We start from the raw sequence: 17,977 nt of genomic DNA, 5'->3' as shown, positions 1-17,977 counted from the left end.
GGTTGGTTTAATATAGGTAAATATGATAAAAAATAGGTAAATAAATCAACATGATACACCACATCAATAAAAGCAAGACCAAAAATCACACAGTGATATTAATAGATGCAGAGAAAGCCTTTGACAAAATACAACATCCCTTTTTGATCAAAACACTACAAAAATTGGGAATAGAAGGAAAATTCCTGAAGATAGTGGAGTCTATATATAGCAAACCTACAGCAAAAATCGTCCTCAATGGTGAAAAACTGGAAGCATTTCCCCTGAGATCAGGTACTAGACAGGGATGCCCATTATCACCATTATCATCCAGCACAGTGTTGGAGATTCTTGCCATAGCAATCAGGCAGGGGCAAGGAATTTAAGGGATACAGATAGGAAGAGAAGAAGTCAAATTCTCCCTATTTGCAGATGGCATGATGGTATACATAGAAAAACCTAAGGAGTCCAGCAAGAAGCTTTTGGCAATCATCAGGCAAAACAGTAAGGTGTCAGGCTACAAAATTAACATTCAAAAGTCACTGGCATTCCTCTATGTAAGCACAAAGTTAGAAGAAGATGAAATCCAGAAATCAATTCCTTTTGCTATAGCAACAAAAACAACAAAATATATAGGGAAAAACCTAACCAAAGAAGTGAAAGACTTGTATACTGAAAATCATATGTCACTACTCAAGGAAATTGAAAAAGACACAAAGAAGTGGAAAGATATTCCATGTTCATGGGTTGGAAGAATTATTCAAAATGAATATACTACTCAGAGCCATATACAAACTTAATGCTATCCCCATCAAGATCCAAACCATATTTTTTAGGATAATAAAACAAATGCTACAGATGTTTATCTGGAACCAGAAAAGACCTAGAATTGCCAAAGCAATCTTGAGAAGAAAGAACAGAACTGGAGGCATCACACTCCCAGATCTCATATTGTACTATAGGGACATGTCATCAAAACTGCTTATACTGAAACATGAATAGACACACTGACCAGGGGAATAGAATTGTGAGCCTGGAAGTAAGCCCCCATACCTATGGACATCTAATCTTTGACAAAGGTTCCCAAAATATTACATGGGGAAAGCAGAGTCTCTTCAACAAATGGTGTTGGAAAAAATGGGTTGAAAAATGCAGAAGAATGAAACTGAGCCACTATATTTCACCAAATACAAAAGTAAATTCCAAGTGGATCAAGGACTTTATGTTACACAAGAAACTATCTGACACTTAGAGGGAAATATTGTCATAACTCTTTTCCACATAAATTTTAAACATCTTCAATGAAAGGAATCCAATTACAAAGAAGACTAAGGCAAGTATGAACCTATGGGACTACATCAAATTATAAATCTTCTGCACAGCAAAAGAAACCACTACCCAAATAAAGACACCACTCACAGAATGGGAGAAGATCTTTACATGCCACACATCAGACAAGAGGCTAATAACCAGAATATATAAAGATCCTGCCAAACTCAACAACAAGAAAACAAGTGATAGCATCCAATAATGGGGAGAGGACATGTACAGAATATTCACCACAGAAGAGATCCTAAAGGAAAGGCCAGGAAACACATGAAAAAATGCTTCATGTCTTTGATGGTCAGAGAAATGAAAATCAAGACAACAATGAGATACCACTTCACTCCTGTGAGAATGTCATACATCAGAAAAGGTTAACAGCAGCAAATGCTGGAGAGGTTGTGGGGGTCAAAGGAACCCTCCTGCACTGCTGGTGGGAATGTTAATTGGTCAAACCTCTTTGTGGAGAACAGTCTGGAGAACTCTCAGAAGGCAAGAAATGGACCTACGCTATGATCCTGCAATTCCTCTCCTGGCGAGATATCCTAAGGAACCCAACACACCCATTCCAAAAGATCATACACATATATTCTTAGCAGCACAATTGGTAATAGCCAAAACCTGGAAGCAACCCAAGTGTCCAACATCAGATTAGTGACTGAGCAAGTTGTGGTATATATACACAGTGAATACCACTCAGCTATTAAAAATGCTGACTTCACTGTTTTCAGACAGTCTTGAAAAAAATCATGTTAAGTGTACTAAGTCACAAACAAAAGGATGAATACGGAATTATCTCATTCTCAGGCAGAAGTTGAAAAAGAATATCAGAAGAGAAAACACAAGTAGAACCTGAACTGCAATTGGCGTATTGCACCAAATTAAGACTCTGGGGTGGGTGGGTGGGGGTGAGAATACAGGTCTAAAAAGGATGACAGAGGACATAGTGGGGATTGTATTATTATATGGAAACTGGGAAATGTTATGCATACACAGTATTTACTGTTAAATGTAAAACATTAATTCCCCAATAAAGAAAGAAATCTAAAAATTTCCTATTGTCAAAAGATAAACAACATATACAATCTAAAGAGAAACTAAGGTATCTGAATTTTCACCCATTCCTATAGTTTGTATTTTCTTTAATTATTTGTGTTTTAGTGGTTCAAAACAGAAATTTTCTGTTATAAGTAGTTCAGTCTCATCATTGTTCTCACCTGACTATGAATTCTTTTGATCTTTTACAGAGGTCTTTCTCTAGCTCCCAAAGATTCACTTTTGTTCATTTATGCTGATTATAAATAAGAACTTCCTTCCTACTAAAGTATGCCGTTTGCAATCTTAATAATCTCTTCAACATCTCATGTCACTAATAGAGTTTCACTTATTTTGTTAATTAAATTTGAAAAAAAAGTTTCTCTTGCTATATAACTACTTGATATTTCTATATTTTGTTTCTCTAGTGAGAAAGTAATTCTCAACTGGTAGAATTATGACTTGTCCATCTTTGATTTCATAATATAATTTGGACATTGAACATTTGATCTTTGAAAATTTGACTTATTTTCATTTATAGCATATACTGTTTTTTCCTGAATTGTGCTTCTATAAGTATTACTCTAAGTGATGCTGTCATGAACAGAAAGCCCAGAAGCTATTAGGTGCTTAGATGCCACCTCCTCCAGTGTGATGACAGATTGGCCCTAGTCTGTTTTAGAATAGGATTATCTTTCTGTCCATGGGGTTTTCTGTTGGCGAAATAACTGTTTGCATTCATTGAGCCATAGTCAGATTTTCTAACAATTATGGGCAGCTGAACAAAGAACAGCTAAAAGCTTTGGATTTAGTGCTGAAAATACCATACAATTGAGTTGTTTTCTGTCTAATTCTAAGCCAAATATTATTCCAGTTGATAATTTCTTTCAGACTATACACTCTTAAGAACCCTTAGAACAGACTTGCTTTTTTTGAGTGTATGTGTTCTTAATATAGGAAAAGATTTTTTATATTGCTTTATGATTATTCTGAGAGTCATTTCAGGCTACAACTAAAGATATTTCCACTGGATTGATGGCTTTTTAAATATATTTATGCATTGTGACTAAATTAAATTTCAACACAATAATTAATATATCCAGTATTAATTATAGCAGTTCAACTTATACTTTAGAAACTGTAAAACAATACTCAATATTAAGATAACTGACACTAGACTGTTAAATTATCAAAGATCACTAAATTTAATCAAGAAAATCTATCCAATTATTATTATAATTATGAACAATTCAGTTATGCTAGTAATATTTCCTTCACATCAAATATCTACTTTAGAAAAAGGGCATTAATAAAATTTGTAAATTTGTATGCTTAGTACATCTTATAATTTGTACATTACACTACTTCATATTTTATGCAAAATATTTTAATGATGACAAAAATTCTTAATATTCAAAATATTTCTGAATTTTTCTACACTGTTGAATGAATAAAGTACATTCCAGGTTAATTTTGGAAACAATTTTAAAATTGATTATAATATAAAAATACTCTAATTCCTTCTATGGACAATGTATAAGAAAATCTTAGTGTGGCTAAATAGCTCACATGAATAGCATGTTACTTTGCCATGTACATGACTCAGGTTTGAACCTGGACCCCACAACATTTAAGGAAGCTTTGGTGTTGTGGTCTCTTTATTTCTCTGTCTATTGGCTTTCTGTCCCTTCAAAAAAGTTTTTTTTTTAATTAAATAAAGAGAATCTTAGGCCATGATATAACTACCTCTAGAAAAATCTCATAAAGAGGGGCCAGGCGGTGGCGCACCTGGTTAAGTGCATATACATTATAGTGCACAAGGTCCCAAGTTCAAGGCCCTGGTCCCCACCTGTAGGCGGAAAGCTTGACAAGTGGTGAAGTAGGGCTGCAGGTGTCTCTCTGTCTTCCTCTCCCTCACTATCTCCTCCACTCCTCTCAATTTCTCTATTCAATAATAACAAACAAATATTTTAAAATATTTAAAAAAGAAAATCTTATGAAGAAAATCAGAAGTGAAAGTGAGAATGGAAGCCTACTTAATAACAGTAATGATAATCATTTGAAAACATACACGCAAATCTATTTGGTGGGGAAATCATCTTCAGGGAAACAGAAATTCTTTTTTTTTTTTTTTTTTGCCTCTGGGGTTATCGCTGGGACTTGGTGCATGCACTATGAATCCACTGCTCCTGGCTGTCATTTTCCCCATTGTTAATGTTGATGCTGTTGTAGGACAGAGAGAAATCGAGAGAGGAGGGGAATACAGAGAGGGGGAGAGAAAGACACCTGTAGAACTGCTTCGCCAGTTGTGAAGCGACCCTCCTGCAAGTGGAGAGAGCCAGTGGCTGGAGTCAGGATCCTAGCTCCACTCCTAGAACTTTGTACTATGTACATTTAACTCGGTGTGCTACTGCCTGACCCACAGGGATTAGTTTTTATCCTTCTTGAGTGTAAATGTGTCTTTTTAATTATGAGGCTTTGAGAAATAAACATGTAGTTTTATCAGTGCTAAGTTTGAGAAAGATTATGCTATAAGTAGACGTTTCAAATAGCGTTCCATTTCTGTAAATATTAGTAAAATTTAATTTTAAAAACATGCCAATAGGGAGTTTAAATTATTCTGTTGTAATTTAATCTTTTTTTGAGGGAATAGAGAAAGATGAAGTGCTATAGATATTTGATACCACACACGTTATTTGCTCACCTGAATTTTATTTTAGAAATGCCAACCTTATTTCTGTTCCCTGGCTCAATATATATATGTACTTTTGAATGAAAAAGGAAGTACTTTTTTTCAAGTCTGAAATAATTTAATTTAGCTACTAGCTTCACCATTTATTATCCAAGGAGCTATCATTCTTTATTTGACAAACATATTTTTTCAGCACTACTATGTGCTAAGCAGGACAGTCCATTCTGGATATATGATTGACAAAACAGTTCTGTTGTTCAACTTTTGTAACTCAAATCTGTAAAAAGGAATATATAAATCAGGTAGAAAGGAAACTTTATATCTAAGACATTGTGGAACACATTACCAATATTGAGGTAAAATTAGAAAAAGAATCAGTAATCTTTACACCTGAAGAAGTAAGAAAAGTGTTCTAAGAAGAGAGAACAGAATATATGAAATTATCTGAGCTGGGGGGAGGGGTAGAGGTGCAGAGGGTTAAAAGTTGAGTGAGTTGAAAGAAAATTCTGGGAACCTAAAACATAAGTATTATGTTTGCAGGAATGTTGGGGGAAAATGTAATAGGGATGAGTACGTGACAGTTTTCATATTTCTAAAATGATAGATTAAATTAAGGTAGTAGTAAAACTGTGTCTTTAAAAAAGAGCTTTCTTTCTTCCTTTCTTTCTTTCTTTCTTTCTTTCTTTCTTTCTTTCTTTCCCAAGGTTATATTGAGATTCTGTGCCTGGATAACTCCATTGGTTCTAGTGATATATATATATATATATATATATATATATATATATATATATATATATATATATATATATGAGACAGACAGGTAGGCAGACACTGGTAACACTACCCCACTGTTCTTAGAGGATCCCTGCTGCAAGTAATAGGACTGGGACCTTGAACACAGTCTCTCTTTAATGGCAACATGTTTGCTTTATCAGATGATCAATCACTAGGTCTCAAAAATGTGTGTCTGAATCTACCCATTCCTTGGTTATTGAATCGAATGTATGAGTAATTAAAACAAGTTTAGGTGTGTTGGAAAAGTTACCTATTTTGGCTTGAAGTTTTAATCTGTTAGGGCTGCCGTAGCAAAATATCAATAACTAGGTAGTTTTAAATATGGTCTTTTATTTATTTATTTATTTATTTATTTTTACAGTTCTAGACATACTAGGGATTCAAACTTCAGCATATGTCTTTGGGATGGCCATATTGTAGTGTATGGCATTCCTTTTGGAATATATTTTTAGAAAGTATTTTTTTCTTTTGTATTTCTTATCTTCCCTAACATTTTATTTTGTACTGTATTTGTGACTTCCTGTCTTCAAAGTGTCAACATTATGATTCTTCTGAATGAATTTTTCTATCCCACTCACAAAATGGATAAACATATAATTATATTTATATATCATGCATACACATTTTCTTTGTAGGATAAAGTTAGGCTTAAATTATATGTAGTCATGAAAAATGAGGCACACAGAGCAAATTGCATAAACTATAGATAAAACTGATAGGATAAGAAAATTACACAATACTGAAAAAGATGTTGTGATAAAAGTGAGTTTACCATCAGCAACCAGAAAAAACACTAATACAAAACAAAAAATATTATGATAACTTTAGAGAAAAACATTGTTCAGTAAATTATGGAAAATTACTGTTCAATGAAAGTCTACTGAAATATAGGAATCAAGTACCAATGCCAACCAGGCATTTAATATTCTATGTGCCCTGGGTGAAATTTATTAAACTTTTCCTTATTTATTCATATTAGATATTATTGTTGAGCGATCATAGTATGTAATCTTGTTTAATATAAGCAATGACATTATTGCCTGTTTATATCTCCATCAGAATCCAGAGACATAAGCAGATAAAGCAATTTGTTTAATTCCATTGCTAATAGATTCAGACCTGTGATTCCTTGATTCCAAAATCCTGTTTCCTTCTGTGATTTTTTAAAAATATGTTGAGTCTAAACACAGATTATCATAGTAAATATTGAACTGTTATGATGAATCTCTGTGATACGCATGCACTCAAGAGACTGTTGTTATAGGAGAATTGTGAAAATTATAATGTGCTTTAAAACTGCTGATTAATGCTTACTTCCAGCAGAAATACACACACACACACACACACACACACACACACACACAGAGAGAGAGAGAAATAACATAAACTTTCATGAGCAATTGAGTTTCATCATCACTTGGAATCAGTCAAAAGCTGCCCTGGGAAGACATGTTTAGGAAAGACTAGTATGGCATTAAATCCATCATCACTATGACATCTATATTCATGGGATCTCAAATTGCAGCATCTCCAGAGTAAGAAATCACACTTGTGGACATTCTTTCAGATAACATGATGATGGACAATAAAATTGAAATAAAACAGATGTTTTTAACTATAAAATCATAGCTGACAGTTCTGTTAGTTGCATATAGGCAATTTCACAAAGTCATTAAGTTTTTCTTTAAACTGAAATTGTTAAGAAAGATTTTGTCCATTATTATGGGAGATAATATTACTTAAGATGAAAATGGTAATGCTGGAATACTCTGTAGTACTTGCTGCCAAATGTTAATTCTAATATTTTCTGCTATATAAATGTAAATTGTGTTTGAGATATTTTTCATACGCTGTTTTAAAAAATATAAAATAATACCAAATATAACTATATGGCTTTAGAATAAAAATACTAACAAACTACAATATTTTACAAAAGGGAGTCACATCAGGTCTATCAGAAATTATCTTTGGGTTGCCTAGTAGGTGACGTAATGGATTAAAGCTTTGAGCTCTGAAGAATGAGGTCCTGAACTCAATCACATCCATTTCATGTGTCAGAGTGAAGATAGGGTTCTTTCTCTCTCTTACAAATAAATAAATAAATAAGTAAATAAATAAATAATATTTTAGGGGGCTGGGTGGTGGTGCACCTGGTGAACACCCATTTTGCAGTGCACACGGATCCAGGTTCCAGCTTCCACCCCCCACTGTAGGGGGAAAGCTTCATGAGTGGTGGAGCAGTTCTGCAGTTGACTCTATCTCTCTTTCTTTTGATCTTCCCTCCCTTTCTTGATATTTGACTGGATCTATCAAATAAATAAAGATAATGAAATTTTAAAAAATATTTAAAAAAATAATATCAAAATAATAAAAATGCTTTTTTCATTATTATATGATTGAAGTATATATTTTATAATTCAACTTCTGCAGGACCTAAAGTTATATTATTTACATATGACTGTGACAAGAAAAAAGAAACAGAAAATTACAACTATGTGTTTTCATCTCCCTTATATATGATTAGTTATTTAGGAGTGAGTAGATTCATAACTAATAATGTAAAGGATCACTCTGTGGCTAACAATTATAGCTAGAAAAGTGAATATATTTTCTTAGGTTTCATAAATAATATGTATAGAGAGAATGACACTCAGTATGTTTGTATGTATAATGACTCCAAAACCTAAGCTTGGTTATAGTGAGAAAATTTCAAGATATAATTAGAATATAGTTTTAATGTTTTTAGTACCTTCCAGACAATCCTACACAGCACACATTGATTCTGTGAGCAAAAATATATAAGATGCAAATATCTATGTTTTTGTAGAGTACAAAGAATTAATATATTAAGAGTTAGAAATAGGTTAATTCTACCAGTTATTGTACTGGTTAAACCAATATTCTCTCTCTCTCCCTCTCTCTCTCTCTATATATATATGTATATATATATGTATATATATACATATATATACATATATATATATACATATATATAAATTCCTTTTTTTTTTCTTTTGCTAGAACACTGCTAAGCTTTGTTTTATGGACTTATAGTAGTGTGGGGTATTGACCCTGAGACTTTGGAGCCTCAGACATGTGAGTCCCTGCATAGCCATTATGTTATCTCCCCTGCCCTCCAATAACATATTTTGATAATAGGGAAGGATCTGAACTATTTTTGTTGTAATGTTTGCTTTACTATAGGAAGAAAAAACAAAGTTAAGGCATAGTAAAAGTAAGGGATACATATTCTAAAAGATAAGACAATTGATTTCTCAATTACTGTGTTAGAATATGTATGAGGTCATATGTGCATTTATACATATTTTGAGGGAGCTCAAATAAAAAAATACATGTACTACAGAGTGTTCATATTGAGGTTTTACTTTAGAGACAAGTGAAGGAAATCAATTTCACTGTTCGGGGATAAACGTACATTAGTTTGTTATTTTAAAAAGTTGGCTTCTCCAGACCTTCCACCTTCTGCAACCCACAATGACCTTGGGTCCATACTTTCAGAGGGATAAAGAATGGGAAAGCTATGGGGAATGGGATGGAATATGGAGATCTGGTGGAGGGAATTGTGTGGAGTTGTACCCCTCCTATCTTACGGTTTTGTTAATGTCTCATTTTTTAAATAGATAAATAAATTTTTTAAGTTGGCTTCTTTCTAGAATAGTGATTCTTACTAATAAAGGGAGTTATTGACGAATAATTATTGGTGCAATTAGTTAAACTAGGAACTTCATAAAGTCATAACCCACACCAAAGAGCATTCAAAGTACAGCTAAATCTGGTAATCCTTATGACTCAGTGAATCAGTATGTCATTCTGGGTTCTGGCTACCATTTTCCCTTTGCTTCCAAAAATCACATTCTATGTGATGGCTGATAGAAGCTTAAGTGCTAAAAACAAAAATAGCCTTATTAATTGTATTTTTTCTGTATAATGCCAGTGAGTTGTGAAAAACATATCTGACATTGAATATGATTCATGCTGCATCTAGTTCAAGGATTTATTAATTAAATATAAGAATCTCATAGATACCTCCATACTAATGGTCATCTAATTTTTGGTAAAGTGTCCCAAACTATTAAACGGAGAAAGCAGGGTCTCTTCAATAAATAGTGCTGTGAAAATTGGGTTGAAATGTGCAGAAAAATAAAATTGAACCACTGTATCTCACCAGAAACAAAAGTAAACTCCAAATGGTCCAGGAACCTGGATGTTACACCAGAAACTATGAGATACTTAGAGGAAAATATTGCTGGAACTCTTTCCCATCTAAATCTCAAGGGCATCTTTGATGATACAGACCCAATTTCAAGGAAAATTAAAATAAAAATACATCAATGCTACTATATCAAATTGAAAAGCTTATGCACAGCAAAAGAAACCATCAGCCAAACACAATCACAGAATGGGAGAAGAGCTTCACATGCCATTCATCAGATAAGAGGCTAATAACAAAATATAAACAGAGCTCACCAAATTTAGCAACAAAAAAAGCAAATAACCTAATTCAAAAGTGGGGAGAGGATATGAACAGAATATTCATACAAAAGGCCAGCAGGCACATGAAAAACTGCTTCAAGTCATTGATTGTTAGAGAAATGCAAATAAAGACAACAATGAGATACTACCTCACTCCTGTGAAAATGTCATATCAGAAAGGATAGCAATAACAAATGCTGGAGAGGTTGTGGGGACAAAGGAACCTTCCTGCATTGCTGGTGGGAATGTAAATTGGTCCAACACCTGTGGAGAGCAGTCTGGAGAATACTCACAAGGCTAGAAGTAGACCTTCCTTATGATCCATCAATTCTTCTCCTAGGGCTATATCCTAAGGAGTTAAATACACCCATTCAAAAATATATGTGTACACCTATGTTCAGAGCAGTATAGTTTGTAATAGCCAAAGCCTGGAAATACCCCAGGTGTCCAAGGACAGATAAATGGCTGAGAAAGTTGTGGTATATATATATATATATATATACACAATGTAATACTACTCAGCTATTAAGAATAATGAATCATGAGTTGGGTGGTAGTGCAGCAGTTTAAGCACAGGTGGTGCAAAGCGCAAGGGCCAGTGTAAGGATCCCAGTTCAAGTGCCTGCCTCCTCACCTGTAGGGGAGTCACTTCACAAGTGGTGAAGCAGGTCTTCAGGTGTCTATTTTTCTTTCCCCCTCTCTGTCTTCCCCTCCTCTCTCCATTTCTCTCTGTCCTATCCAACAATGATGACAACAATAATAACTACAACGATTAAAAAAAAAAGGGGGAATGAATAAATATAAATATTTAAAAAAAGAGTAATGAACTCACATTCTCTGGCCCATCTTGGATGGAGCTAGAAGGAATTATGTTATTGAGATAAGCCAGAAAGAGGAAGATGAGTATAGGATGATCCTATTTATAAACAGAGTTGAGAAAGGAGAACATAAAGGGAAACAGAAAGCTGAATTTGACTGAGTGTTAATTTCCTAGTACATAAGGCTCCTTAGTTCCATTTCAGATGACAGCCCTAACAAAGTGATAGAACCTACATATAGACCAGGGCCTATAGGATTGGGCACATATGCACATGTATCCTTAAGTTGGGGGAAAATATATACCTTAAAGTAAAAGTACACAAAAGTCTACATTGACTCAATAAGTGCAGCAAACAAGTAGAAAGATCATGTTCTTATCTGTGTTCGTAGAATTTGAGCTCTGACTGACATGCAGAGGTTACACAGGCTCCTGTGCTAAAATATGAATAGACATGGGCCCTAGGTCAGATCCATGGATTTACGGTTAACAGTATTTATATACTTTTCCCTGACACCATATTTATATACAGTACTCTCAGTCTATCTGCATGTTAGCTGGTGGGCTCAGGCAAAAATTAGTAAAATCATGGGGCCACTGGAATATACCTAAATAGTTTTCTTAGTTTCTTCCAACATGAAGACCACATATTTCATCTGCTTTACTTTTATCTTTAGATTCACAGTTATTAAGCAATGTGTTCTGCTTTACATCTAAATGCCTTTCATCCACCAGATTGCAGATGATACTATGATGCCAACCTGACTTCCCTGGGCAAAGGAGCTCACCAATATGTCTTTGAACCTCACCTCTTCAGAGCTCTACTGCACTAGGGAAAGATATAAGCAGACTGAGGATATGGATCAACCTGTTAATGTCCATGTCCAGTGGAGAATCCAGGCCTTCCATCTTCTGCTCCCCATAAACATTTGGTCCATACTCCCAGAGGGATAAAGAGCAGGGTCCCTTCCAATGGAGGTGAGGGAATATGGTACTCTGGTGGCAGGAATTGTACATAATTGTACCCCTCTTTTCTCACAATCTTGTCAGTCATTATTAAATCACTAATAAAAACAAACAAACAAAAAGAATCTAATTGCTATCTTTTTTTATCACTATGTTCAGTGATTTTTTTCCAGCTTTTTATTTCAGATGAAACAAGAGCTGCAGTGGTCTCTGAGGGGAGGAAATGCCTTATAGTTACTACCATTGCAAGACAATTTTAATTGCACTTGTATGAGAACTAAGTTTTGATATAATCTGGCTCCAAATACCATTATTATTTACTTATAGCCCTATATTGCTATTTAATTTTTAAGAACCAATAATTTATTTCATTATATTAGGGATATACACATTATTTTCATAACATTAGGAAAATCCTGCCTTTTTAAAAATGATGTGGCAAAATGAAATGAACTCTGAATGGGCTATACTAAAATGCTACATATTCCTTCAGGTAAGTTTATACTGGTTTTTCCTTTTTCTCTGAGTACTCTTAGCTAATATAAAAACAACCTTTTCTGGGAACTAATTTAAAAAAATTTACTTCCTCAGTAAAATTTGTAACATTTACGCTAAGGAAAAATGCATTCAATTTCAGACATTAATTTTTTATCTGGGTAATATATATTTTTTCTTTAGACTTTATTCAGCTACCTAAATAAAGCCATATTTAAGGAAAATGTAAAAAATTTAAATTCTTTGAAAGCTAAAAAAATATTCTATAAGTTAGTCATTAGGTGAGGATAAGAAAAAGAAAAATAAGAATTTATTTTTATATATTTCAGAAAAGGCATTTTAGAGAACAGATTGATGGTACCATAAAAGCTTAATAAAATATACAAAAAACCTCCTATGTCAAAGTAGGATTTTGAGTAAATTCAGACAATAAGTGTTAGCATAAATACTTATCTCAAAACTCAATTCCTTCAAATTTAGATAATTAGATAAATAGAAGATAGTAGCTTGGCAGAAGGTAGTAGAGTTGTTGGTTAATGTCTACTAAGTAAGAATCAATGAGTAAGGATGTCAATAAAAGGGAAAAATTAAAACATAAACATTTGTGTCCTAGGATGAATTCCTCTTTCCTCAAAATATGGAAATATACTCAGTAGTATATCAGTGAGTCTCTAAAATGCCAGATGCATTTTTATCAATAATTTTACATGCTGTTGTTCCCTCTTTTTTCATTTGGTCAATTTTTCTACGTAGTATATAATTCCCAGTCATATACAAACATACTCTGAGATATTTTATATTAGAAAAAGGAACTCTTCTGTAATTGCTTCCCCGCTGAACATGGGCGTTGACTGGTCGATCCATACTCCCAGTCTGCGGAATTGTACCCCTCTTATTCTATGGTTTTGTTAATGTTTCCTTTCTTAAATAAAATAATAATAATAAAATAAATAAAGAAAAGAAAAAGGAACTCAGGCTAGGCAACCTTTAGATGTTGAAGGGGCCATTTGGCCTACAGACCTACTTCCTACTTTTCATAGTCTCTAGAGAAGAAAAAGTACATAAACCCAGAGTTTACAATGAATGCAAACTGGATATGGTTAAACATTTGATAAGAATCAAGCCTCTGAAGCTGCCAAAAAGAGAAAGGAAGATATGGATAACATGTGCCTCAGGAGCACTGGGAAATTAATATTGGCATAGCACCTAAGCCCTGTAGAATAAAAACTGATTAAGTACTAATATGAGAACTATTTGAGATTAAGAAACACAAATCATTTTTTCAAAGACAGTAAGAAAGTGTTTTCATTAACATATACTTCAAGAGCTGTGTAAATAAGGCAGAGTTAGCAAGTCACAACTTCATGCCTAAGTTCTAGAAACCACAGGCTCTATCCTTAGCATCTACATATTCCAGAGTTGAGCAATGCTCTCTCAGGTCTCTGGAAATAAATATTTAAAATAAATAAATTATAATTTAAAAAGAAAAAGAACTATTTTCCATCATTCTTGTATATTTCTCTAGTTTGAAATTTTACTCTGCACTAAAATTTCCCAATGACTATTTACATTAGTTAATTCTATTAAATAATTGCTTCCTTTCTAGTCTGTTTTTATGTCTTTCACAAAATCACTTTTGTGGTAGAGTTCAAGGAGGCATGGCCATGAATTATCTCTCCCCCCCAAACAAAAATAAATACAAGAGACCCAACTGAACTCATAATATACAGCTAAAAGATCTGCAGCCTCAGGTGGGGGCACAGGTTGAAGAACAATGCAGTCAAATTAGAGCTCTGGGACACACAATGCTGAGCTGAAACATTCTGATTTTACTTTAAGTGCAGCAAGTAGTGAAGGTAGTTCCTAGTGTTGGAAGAAAAGAAAAAAGGGTTTATAACCTCTCAATCTTTGACTCAGGGGGGGTGTAGCCTGGAACACTCCCTTCCAGCTTCTATGAAGCCAACATCACTCTGATACCGAAAGCAGACAGGGACAAAACCAAAAAAGAAAACTACAAAACAATATTTCTAATGAGCATAGATGCTAAAATAATGGACAAAATATTAGCCAAAAAGATACAGCATTATACTGAAAAGATTGTTCATCATGACCAAGTGGGGCTAATCCAAGGGATGCAAGGTTAGTTTAATATACGTAAATCAATCAACGTGATCCACCACATCAGTAAAAGTAAGACCAAAACCACACAGTAATATCAGTAGATGCAGAGAAAGCCTTTGACAAAATACAACATCCTTTATGATCAAAACACTACAAAAAATGGGAATAGATGCAAAATTCCTGAAGATAATGGAGTCTATATATAGCAAACCTACAGCCAACATCATACTCAATGGTGAAAATTGGAAGCGTTTCCCCCTAGGATCAGGTACTAGACAGGGCTGCCCACTATCACCATTATTATTCAACATAGTGTTGGAAATTCTTGCCATAGCAATCAGGTAGGAACAAGGAATTAAAGGGATACATATTGGAAGAGAAGAAGTCAAACTCTCCCTATTTGCAGATGACATGATAGTATAGAAAAACCTAAGGTGTCTAGCAAGAAGCTTTTGGAAATCATCATCAGTACAAGCTGATGTGTCAGGCTACAAAATTAACATTCAAAAGTCATTGGCATTCCTCTATGCAAGCACAAAGTTAGAAGAAGATGAAATCCAGAAATCAATTCCTTTTACTATAGCAACAAAAACAATAAAATATCTAGGAATAAACCTTGCCAAAAAAGTGAAAGACTTAAGTGTTGGGAGCCATAATGACACTGCACATCATGCCCCTAAGATGGTGCCGGCCACGTGGTGGCTAAACCAGTAAAGTGGTAAACAACTTTGCGGAAGTTGGATGATCCAACTGAACAGACTGCGTGCTGTACATGTGACCTGTTTTATGATTGATAGAAGGCTGCATGATCTATGAATGTGTATGCTATCTTAATGCCCATTGGCTGACTATGTAACAGTGAAAGTTACTTAAGGTGGCCATAAAAAGGAAATAAAGGGAATTGAGGAAGAAGACTCTGGAGTCCGTGTCGTTGTTGCAGGCCGACAGCGACACTTAAGTACTGAAAATTATAAGTCACTACTCAAGGAAATAGAAAAAAGACAAAAAGAAGTGTAAAGATATTCCATGTTTGAAGAATAAACATCATTAAAATAAATATACTACCCAGAGTCATAAACAGATTTAACGCTATCCCCATTAAGATCACAGCCATAATTTTTAGGAGAATAGAAAAAATGTTACAAATGTTTATCTGGAACCAGAAAAGACCTAGAATTGCCAAAGCAATCTTGAGAAGAAAGAACAGAACTGGAGGCATCACACTCTCGGATCTCAGATTGTACTATAGGGCCATTGTATTCAAAACTGCTTGGTACTGAAACAATAACAATATTGAATAATGAATAGACACACTGACCAGGGGAATAGAATTGTGAGCCTGGAAGTAAGCCCCCACACCTATGGACATCTAATCTTTGACAAAGTTTCCCAGACTATTAAATGGGAAAGCAGAGTCTCTTCAACAAATGGTGTTGGAAAAAATGGGTTGAAAGATGCAAAAGAATGAAACTGAACCACTATATTTCACCAAAGACAAAAGTAAATTCCAAGTGGATCAAGGACTTGGATGTTAGACCACAAACTATCAGATACTTAGTGGAAAATTTTGGCAGAACTCTTTTCTGCATAAATTTTAAACATCTTCAATGAAAGGAATCCAATTACAAAGAAGACTAAGGCAAGTATAATCCTATGGGCTTACATCAAATTATAAACCTTCTGCACAGCAAAAGAAACCACTACCCAAACAAAGAGACCCCTCACAGAATGGGAGACTATCTTTACAGGCTATTCATTAGACAAGAGTTTAATAACCAAAATATATAAAGAGCTTGCCAAACTCAACAGTAAGAAAACAAATAATCCCATCCAAAAATGAGGAGAGGACATGGACAGAATATTCACCATAGAAGAGATCCTAAAGGCCTGGAAACACATGAAAAAATGTTCCAAGTCTTAGACTGTCAGAGAAATGCAAAGAAAGACAACAATGATACCACTTTACTTCTGTGAGAATTTCATACACCAGAAAAGGTAACAGCAGCAAATACTGCAGAGGTTGTGGGGTCAAAGGAACCCTCCCGCACTGCTGGTGGGAATGTAAATCTGCCCAACCTCTGTGGAGAACTATCTGGAGAACTCTTAGAAGGCTAGAAATGGACCTACTCCATGATTCTGCAATTCCTCTCCTGGGGATATATCCTAAGGAACCCAGCACACTCATCCATAAAGATCTATGTTCTTAGCTAGCAGCCCAATTGGTAATAGCCAAAACCTGGAAGCAACCCAGACATCCAACAACAGATGAGTGGCTGAGCAAGTTGTGGTATATATAGACAATGGAATACCACACAGCTATTAAAAACTGTGACTTCACGGTTTTCAGCCGATATTGGATGGACCTTGAAAAGTCATGTTAAGTTAACTAAGTCAGAAACAGAAGTATGAATGATCTCACTCTCAGGCAGAAGTTGAAAAGAAGATCAGAAGATAAAACAAAAGTATAACGTAAACTGGAATTGGTGTATTGCACCAAAAATAAGAGTCTGGGGTGGGTGGGGGGTGGTTGAGAATACAGGTCCAAAAAGGATGACAGAGGACCTAGTGAGGGCGGTATTGTTATATAGAAAACTGGGAAATGTTATGCATGTAAGAACTATTGTATTTACTGTCGAATGTAAAACATTAATTCCCCAATAAAGAAATTAAAGAAAATAATACATGTAGAATTCTCTATCTTTTTTTTTCTAAGAGTTTATTTTAGTTCTAAAGAGATTTAAAGTACATCAGCACAAAACTGGCATATTAAACCTGGGTCTTTTCATTCAAACGAGGATGAAAGAATCCAAATAGATGAACAAGTAAGCTAGGCTTTTGTTAATTTTTAAATTAGAAAATGTACTTAGGTTTGAGTTCATCCCCCACTGCAAAGAAGAAAGCTTTGGTGTTGTGGTTGTGTTTTCTCTCTCTCTTTCTCTCTCTGTCTCTCCCTAAAAAAATAAAAAATGAAAAAATAATTGAAAGAGAATTAGCAGATCTTTTATTTGATGCACCCTTCTAGAATTCTCTGCTCTTACCTATATATATCCCAAATTCTCAGAATTCTAATGTATGCCAAACGTTCTATATTTGTTTTATATTTTTCAATAAATAAAATTTCGTATTTACCTAAAACCACACATCATTAGTTAGCAATACAACAGACCTAGTAAACACAAAAAATTTGAAAAGTCAATTATTGTATGATGAAATGAGAGAATAAAGAAAGAGAGAGAGGTAGTTGGGCGGCAGTATAGCGG

The sequence above is a fragment of the Erinaceus europaeus genome, chromosome 4 (genome assembly GCF_950295315.1).
Source record: "Erinaceus europaeus chromosome 4, mEriEur2.1, whole genome shotgun sequence".
In the NCBI taxonomy this organism is placed as follows: Eukaryota; Metazoa; Chordata; class Mammalia; order Eulipotyphla; family Erinaceidae; genus Erinaceus; species Erinaceus europaeus.
This window is presented reverse-complemented; position numbering follows the sequence as displayed.